The sequence below is a fragment of the Gossypium arboreum genome, chromosome 10 (genome assembly GCF_025698485.1).
Source record: "Gossypium arboreum isolate Shixiya-1 chromosome 10, ASM2569848v2, whole genome shotgun sequence".
Classification (NCBI taxonomy): Eukaryota; Viridiplantae; Streptophyta; class Magnoliopsida; order Malvales; family Malvaceae; genus Gossypium; species Gossypium arboreum.
In genome coordinates this window covers 20,929,007-20,937,319 of record NC_069079.1, presented here as the reverse complement: position 1 = coordinate 20,937,319, position 8,313 = coordinate 20,929,007, and the positions used below count along the sequence as shown (strand labels likewise).

Here is an 8,313-nt window from a genome sequence, read left to right as displayed (position 1 = left end):
TAAGTTACCAATTAAACAAGGAATTGTAAAACTCTCTGGATCTTTCAATTTGTTGGCCAGCTTATTCTGCAGAATGGCTGAGCAAATCGCGTTTAGCTCCACATGCGACCTTTCATCTAACTTTCGTTTATTTGCTAGAAGCTCCTTTAAAAATTTGACTACGTTTGGGATCTGCGAAAGTGATTCAATAAACTGTATGTTAATATGTAGTTTCTTTAAAAGTTTAAGGAATTTACCAAATTGTTCATCTGAGCGGTCTTTCCTTGTCGCATTGGGGTATGGCACACGAGGTTTATATTTTGGACTTACTAATTTCTGTTCGTTTTGGCCTACCTTATTCTTACTTTCGCTTACCACAGTTCTGGCTTTGGTTTTGCCACTAACTCTTCTTCATCTTGAATGACAATTGCGTTGAGTTGCTCCATTAGGTTAGATTCAGTGTTGCTTGGCAGGCTACCTTGTGGTTGTTCGAAAATCAACTTGGCGAGCTGTCTAATCTAAATTTCTAGCCCCTGGATTGATGCTTTTTGATTTTTGAGTGCCGTCTCGGTATTCTAAAAGTGAGCCTCTGACACCGAGATGAATTTGGTTAGCATCTCCTCAAGGTTCGGCTTTTTCTCCTGCTGGTATGGTGGTTGCTAAAAGCCTGAAGGGGGTGGTGGTTTCTGATTTCCTTGGCATCCCCATGAAAAATTTGGGTGATTCCTCCAACATGCATTGTAAGTATTGCTATAAGGATTGTTTTGAGATCGATGATTATTACCCATGTAATTTAATTACTCGTTCTCCATGTTGTAGCCATAAGGTAGGTATTCTGAATTGCTCGATCCACCTCCATTTGCTTCGCACTGCATTACTGGGTGAACCTGTGAAGAACTAAGAAAACCATCAATTTTTTTATTCAAGAGTTATAAACACCGGCTGTTTTTGTTGGCTTTGTCCTCATGACTTGCCACTGATAGTTATTCAGTGACATCTCCTCTATGAATTCATAGGCATCTTCAGGTGTTTTATTATTGATTGTTCCGCCAGCAGCTGCATCAGCCATTTGTCGAGTCGAAGGATTCAGGCCATTATGAAAAGTTTGAACTTGTAGCCAGAGTGGTAACCCATGGTGATGGCATCTTCGCAAAAGGTCATTATATCTCTCCCATGTATCGTAGAGTGTTTCTAAATCTATCTGCACAAAAGAAGAGATACCATTACGTAATTTAGCCGTTTTAGCCGGCAAAAAATATTTTAGTAAAAACTTTTCGGTCATTTGTTCCCAAGTAGTGATTAACCTTCGTGGTAACGAGTTCAACCATTGTTTAGCCTTATTCCTTAACGAAAAGGAAAACAACCGAAGGTAAATGGCGTCATCATAAACGCCATTGATTTTAACTGTATCGTAAAATTCTAGGAAATTTGCCAAATGAGCATTGGGATCCTTGTCCTACAAACCATCAAACTGACCAAACTGTTGTATCATTTAAATTATGTTAGGTTTCAGTTCAAAATTATTTGCAGCAATAGCAGGTCTAACTATACTTGACTCAGTTCCTATTAAGTTAGGTTTAGCATAACCATACATAGTGCGTGGAGCAGGATTCTGATTTACAGCAATCGCAGGAGGTAGTGGATTTTCTTGGTTTTCAACCATCTCCTTGGTAGTGGTTGAAGTATTTTCCTCTTGCTCTTCTGTGTAACGTAAGCTTCGCATTATTTCTCTTCGGTTTCTGCGAACTGTGCGGTCGATCTTACCGTCAAAAAGTAGTGGTCCTGATGGGTTTCTTCTGGTCATAAACTAGAAAAACCTGTTAGAAGAAAATAAATGAAGAATTGGAAAATAAAATAAAATAAAAATTTAAATTGTAATAAAAGTAAAATGGCTAAAGTAATAAAAATCGAGTGTTCTTAATATCTTAGTTCCCCGGCAACGACGCTAAAAACTTGATACGTGATATTCGTGATAGGTTTTAAATATTTATAATGAATCGTTCTTGAAACTAACTATTATCACGATAAAGGCAAGGGTACCTATCAAACAGTAGTATAGCTTTAGTAAGACCGGATTATCGAGCCCAAAGGAACTAAAAGTACTAGTATCAACTTTCTTTTTATTATCTAGCCTAAAAAATAAAAGGGTTTTGTTTATCTAACTAATTAACTAAACTAAGAAATCACAGAAAAGAAATTTGGGGAAAATACTTTTTGGAAAACTCGATTGATTAAGACAATACCTAAGGAAAAATCCAGCTAGACTTCACTTGTTATTTGAATCCGAATCCGATGATTTATTCATTCAACTTGTTCTGTAGAGATCCCTAAGTTATATTATTATCTCTCTCGAGACTAATAACATCTAACCCTAGATTGAATAATATAAATCTCTTTCTAATTAACGCCTTAGGGTTGCATTAACTCGATCTATAAATCCCCTTATTAGGTTTCACCCTAATCCGGCAAAATCTTGTCACCCTATCTCTAGGTGCGCAACCAAATCCACTAAATTATGACAAATTTACTCTTAGGCAGGGTCTATTCCTCCTCTGAATAAGAGCTTTAACTTGAATCAATATCCTGGAATATCAAAACAAGAATTAAGAACACATAACTAAGAACAAGTCAAATATTTATCGTACAATTTAGATAATAATAACAAGATCCGTTTTAGGTTTCATCCCCATTAGGTATTTAGGGGTTTTAGTTCATACTAATTAAAGAACACATCTCAAAAGAATAAAAATAACAAAACATAAGAAAACCCAAAACTCCTGGGGGAATTTGAAGGGAGATCTTCAGTCTTGATGGTGAATCCGGCTTCTGAGATGGATCGATCGGCTTTCCTTGAGCAATTCTTTGCTTCCTCCTCTGCCTCCTCTCTTCTCCTCTTCTAGGGTGTATTTATAGGCTTTGGAATGCCTAAGAGCCCTCAAAATTAGCCTTTTCTGAATTGGACTAAACTTGGGCTCGGCAAGGACACGTCCGTGTTCGATTGCTTAAGGCTGTGGTTAAGGCTGTTAAATGGGCACGGGCGTGTGATCTGGCCATGTAAATCATGCTTTGACCTTGCCAAAGGGACACGGTCGTGTGACATGCCCGTGTGAGGAAGTCCAGGCCATGTTGTTTTCCCATGTGGGTCTATTTTCTCCGTTTTCGGCCCGTTTCTCGCTTTTTTTATTCTCCTATGCTCACCTAAGTATAAAACATGAAATTAAAGGATTAGGAGCATCGAATTCACCAATTCTAAGGAGAAACCATCCATAAATGCGTTAACCATGGGGTAAAAATATGTATAAACTACGGTTTATCAAGAGGCTCCTCATTGTCCTCTCTAGCATTGATCATAAAGCTTTTTCTTTTTTCTAGCCCCTTAGTCAGCAATTAGGACAACTGATTCATCATATTCCTTTGAGACTCTAGCACTTGGTCCCTTATATCTTGCTGGATCTTCGCCAGTTGCTCTTGCATTTGCATTTGTAACTAGTCTTACATCTCTCTTTGTAGTTGTTCAAGTCTTTCCAATCGTTGGTCCATATCTTTTGCATTAGCACGGATACCGTAACGATGCTTGGTTGGTAAGTTTTTATCGGTTTCTAGATTAACTAAAATGATTTCAATTAATTAGTGTCTTTTTGTGAAAATCTAATGCAAATAATGTAATGCAATGCAAATGCATGGAATGAATGCAAAAGAAAGAATGGCGTTGATTCTGTATTCAATTCTATTAGAACAACTTTTTTAGAAAACAAATTCATTTACATAAAACGGATTACATATGCGGCCTTGCCCTCATATTCTAGATGAAGATGTCGATCCCTTTTCTTCGTGAAATTCAAATCTCGCAAACTTCCAATAGATGCTTCCACTAGCTCCTTTTTGCTTGATTCAGGCTGCGACTTATTACTCACTTATCCTCGCGATGCTTGCTAGCTCCTTTAAGAAAGTCGGGATGTGACGACTCTCAAATAATCTTTATCGACTTGAATCTTCAGGCAATAAAACAAAGTCTTATTTTCTTCCGCGAACTATCAACCTTCTTTCTTTGTGTTTACTCAGACCATATTCAGACAACTGTATTATAATCCACTTTATCAAGAAATCTGTTTTCCCGTGACAAGCTGTTCTATTTAGCAATCAAATATGAATGAACACTTCCTTTCTATGATGATGTAATGCATTGCAGTCATAAATAAAACAAAAACAAAACACATTAGTACATAATAAATAAATAACAAATAAAGCACCTATTCAGGTGACAACTAAATTTGGGCACGGTTCTACCTAAGGTGGACTCTCAAGGTTCATTATATGCAGTTCGGTTCTAAAAAAAAAGGGTACCTGAACCGGAAGATTCCTCGATCCTCACCCATTATAGGCTCATATGGATCAAGTTCAATTCAGGGGAATATATTTCTCTATGGCCACGCGAAGATGAAAATCTCACAAAGACATAGGTACGAATGTATCCTGAAAGTAATCCACTAGCCCATGCGGAGGTGAAAACCTCACGAAGGCGTAGTTTCTCACTCCCACTTAAAAGTTGTGACCACAACGGTCATCTAATGCAATGTAAGAGTATTCTACTAGATTCAAACAACAACAATCATGGAGATCACAAACAAATGCGACAAAAGAATCATGATTTTTCAAATCAAATTTTCAATTTTTGACAAAAGGACAGAAAATAATCAATTTTATGGCTTGATTCTCTTATTGGTCCCTAGTGGAGTCGCCAAGCTTTCGAAACAATTTTTTTGAAAAACGGGAATCGACTTTTTAAAACGAAAGTTTGGAGTCGCCACTGATCCTTTTTTATGAGGTGTGATCAGGTCACATCAAAACATGGTCGTTTTTTAATAAACAGATTGATTTATCAAAATCACGATTTTGGTTTGCGAAAATTGGAAAAACGGGCTCGGGAGTCGATTACGTGCGAGGAAGGGTTATTACCCTCGTCACCCTCAAATTTGGTACCTAATTGATTATTCAGTGCCTTAATGTCGAAAATTGAAAATTTGACAAGAATTTAAAATACGATCGCTCTTAGTGTTAATGTTTTTTTTAAAGTATTTGGATGAATTAAAACGTATGTCAAGGACCGTTTCATCTCAAGGTAAAATGTTATATCTAGTACGTTAGGACACAACACCTCGACTCTCGAGTATGAGCTTGCCTTCTATTTCATTTAAAACTCATGTATTTAAATTTTTTTTAAAAAATATTTGGATATTTAGATCAAACAGAAAATTGAAACCCAGTACATCAGGGCACGACTACTCGAATTTCTAAATACGGAATATTGTCTTTATTTTATTTAAAACTCATGTATTTTAATTTAAAAGGATAATCGGTTACTTAGATCAAACGAAAAATCGAAACCCAGTACGTTAGGACACGATTTCTCGAATTTTCAAGTACCGAATATTGCCTTTACTTGAAAAATCCAGACAAAGATAATAGTAAATAAAATAATACAGAGATAAAAAATGGAATAACAAAGAAAATTCGAATGAAAATTTAATTTAAATCGGAGTGGGAAAATAAACACATGTACAACAAAATATTGAATGAAATAATTTAAAAATAGGACATATAATAAAAATAATAGTAATAAAAATAAAAATATAATGGTAATAATATTTAAAAAGTAAATATAATGATGATAATAGTGTTATTAATAATAATAATAATAAACAAACAACATATTAATGATAATAGAAAATAATGATAATAATAATAGAAGTAATGAAAATAATAATAATAGAAACAATAGTAATAAAAGTAATAATAAAATAGAAAATAACAATGATACATTAATAATAATAATATACGTTCTAATAATAATAACAATATAAAAAAAGAAAATAATATTATATTAATAAAAGTAATAATAGTAGGTTAATAATAATAGTAATAAAAAGGTAAAAATAATATTAAAATAATAAAAACACTATTACGTTCTACTACTAATAATAAAAAAGAAAACAGTAATTTGGAGAGCTCAAAACAGAATGCTCATATGGCCTAGCACATGGGCGTGTGGGTTAGCCGTATGACCCAATTTAGAGAGCTCATAAGTTTAGACATAGGCTGGGAGATGGCCTTGTGTCCTTATTTCGAATGCCCACATGGCTTGAGACACAGACGTGTCTTTTGACCGTGTGAGACACACGGCCGGGCCACATGGGCGTGTATCCCCTGAACCTTTGAAAAATTTTAATGTTTTCTAAAAAATTCTTTAAGTACCCGATTTAGTCCCGACTTGTTTCTAATATGTATTTTGGGCCTCGAGAGCTCACATAAGGGACATTATGCTTGATTTTGATTTATTTTTGATATGAATGCTATATGATATAAAATATCTGTTTATTTGTTCTGTAAATTTTGGTAATGCTTTGTAACCTTGTTCTGGCGACGGATACGGGTTAGGGGTGTTACAGTTTTTTTTAGGTAAATTATCTAGATCTTTTATTCAACTAATAAAACACATTCAAACTAGGCCTAACAGTACTAACTCAAAACAGTAAATAGGAAAACAAATCAAAACGGGCCTAATAAACCCAGTCCAAAAAACATAAACGAAATAAAACTAAACAAGACCCAGCATGGCAAAGACGGGGAGCTCTAGAGGCTTCTACTAGCCAACTGTTAACCACAAAACCCATCCCTCGAAAACCAAAAAAAAAAAAGCATTTGGGAGACATTACCATCATAATGACTCCCAATTAATTGTTTACTAGTTTCCATCACTTGAACAAAAAATTTTAAAAGGGCTTCTCTCTTTCTCATCTTCCAGAATTATCTTCCAACAAAGCTTTCCTGCTTCAATCCAATCGATTCAATCCCACGACAAGTCCGTCCATCTTCGATCTTCATCCAACACTCCCTCCACTCCAGTTGATCATGTTCAGCAGATAAGTCGTTTCTCTCTTCTGTAAGCCATCTTTCGTGATAAGATGAGCCACTTTATTTGCTTCTCTAGGGATAAAATGAAAAACGCAAGATTCGTAACCTAGACTCAGATACTTTGAGTCTTTTTTAAAAACTTTAATTTCTGATCTATCTTCAGACATCTCTTGCAGTTTTTTGATCACCGTTTGAGAGTCGCCTTCAATCTCTACCTTCTTCAGTCCTAGATGTAATCGAAGACTGATCGCTTGGAGACACGCCATCGCTTCAGCAGAAAAAGCCTTAGGTATATTTTTGTGAAAAACTATTTTAGAGGAAATCACTTCTGCTATTGTATTCCTTACTACTAAATCCTAAACATGACTCTTTCTTTTCCTTGTTGAACGCAGCGTCAAAGTTGATTTTTAACCACAGTTCCGTCGGAGCAACCCATCGACACATATGAAATCGATTCACTAGTAAGTGCGTATGCAACCCATCGAGCTCTTTAATTTAGTTTCTAATAAAATCTGCCATTTGAGATCCAGACTTGACTTCCCTTTCATGAATAAAACTATTTCTTGTATTCCATAGTACCCATACATAGTACCCATAAAGCACATGCAATCACCCTGCATTGATTGAAAGCATTTAACTCAAAAATGTTATTAAGCCAAACTTTGAAATCTGTGTTTTCCTCTTGAATAGGCCAGTTAAAGCCTTAATTTTTCCATGCTTCTTTTGCTATAGGGCACTCCCGGAACACGTGTTCCTTGGATTCCATTCCATTTTGACACCTATGGCAATCTGCGGATCCCATGAGTCTCTTGTAGTGTAGGTTATAGAAAGTAGGCAAAAAGTTACAAAAAAACCTCCAAATTGTAATTTTAATTTTAGGAGGTAAATCTAGGCTCCATAGTCGCTTGTAAAAATGGTTGTAATTTGGTTGTCTTTGACTCTGTCCCTCTTGTAAAAGTAATTTGTGGCCGCTGTGAATCGTGTACTCCCCCGTTGGCTCCCCTCTCCAGATGATTTGATCCTCCTGATGATTCATGGGTAGAGGGATACATAAGATCCATTTCGCGTCCTTTTCCAAAAAGGTTTGTAAATCAGTTCAGTTTTCCATTTCCTCATGCTAGCATCAATTAAGTCTTCGACTAACAACAAGCTCGAGTTTACAATCAAATTTTGAACTCTAAAGTCTTTACTTCCAAGGACCCATGCATCACCCTAGATAGAGACGTTCCTACCATCACTGATCCTCCATCCCATTCCTTTTATAAGGAGTCCTTTTGCAGACCATAGACTCTGCCAGGTAAGAGAAGGTAAATTTGCAAACCTGAAATTTAAGAAGTCTGAATCTTTAAAATATTTGGCCTTCAATGTACACGCTAGTAGCAAATTAGGATTTCGTAACAAATGCCAACCTTGTTTGGCCAG

At 35.8% G+C, this 8,313-nt stretch overlaps 1 long non-coding RNA gene across 1 annotated transcript; it reads left to right on the top strand.

The window, feature by feature from the left end:
* The first annotated feature begins 6,607 nt into the window (after window positions 1-6,607).
* Window positions 6,608-8,059, top strand: LOC108487272 (uncharacterized). Its single transcript, XR_001871616.2, has 3 exons — window positions 6,608-7,180; window positions 7,284-7,352; window positions 7,624-8,059. It is a non-coding gene; the product is annotated as an uncharacterized LOC108487272 (long non-coding RNA).
* Window positions 8,060-8,313: the final 254 nt, after the last annotated feature.